Below are 602 nucleotides of genomic sequence, written 5' to 3' on the forward strand. Positions count from 1 at the left end.
ATGATCCTGAGAACCCTTCAATGGAAGAGGTGAATTACATGGGAGAACCCTATGAAAACACCTACAATCCTTCATGGAGAAATCATCCAAATCTCTCATGGAAGGATCAACAGAGACCTCAACAAGGTTTCAACAACAATAATGGTGGAAGAAACAGGTTTAGCAATAGCAAGCCTTTTCCATCTTCTTCTCAGCAACAGACAGAGAGTTCTAAGCAGAATAATTCTGACTTAGCAACCATGGTCTCTGATCTGATCAAAACCACTCAAAGTTTCATGACTGAAACAAGGTCCTCCATTAGAAATTTGGAGGCACAAGTGGGTCAGCTGAGCAAGAGAATTACTGAACTCCCTCCTAGTACTCTCCCAAGCAATACAGAAGAAAATCCAAAAGGAGAGTGCAAGGCCATGAACATGGCCGAATTTGGAGAGGAGGAAGAGGCAGTAAACGCCACTGAGGAAGACCTCAATGGACGTACACTGGCCTCCTATGAGTTCCCTAATGAGGAACCATGGGAATCTGAGGCTCAAAATGAGACCATAGAGATTCCATTGGACTTACTTCTGCCATTCATGAGCTCTGATGAGTATTCTTCCTCTGAA

Source organism: Arachis duranensis, chromosome 5 (assembly GCF_000817695.3).
Source record: "Arachis duranensis cultivar V14167 chromosome 5, aradu.V14167.gnm2.J7QH, whole genome shotgun sequence".
Classification (NCBI taxonomy): domain Eukaryota; kingdom Viridiplantae; phylum Streptophyta; class Magnoliopsida; order Fabales; family Fabaceae; genus Arachis; species Arachis duranensis.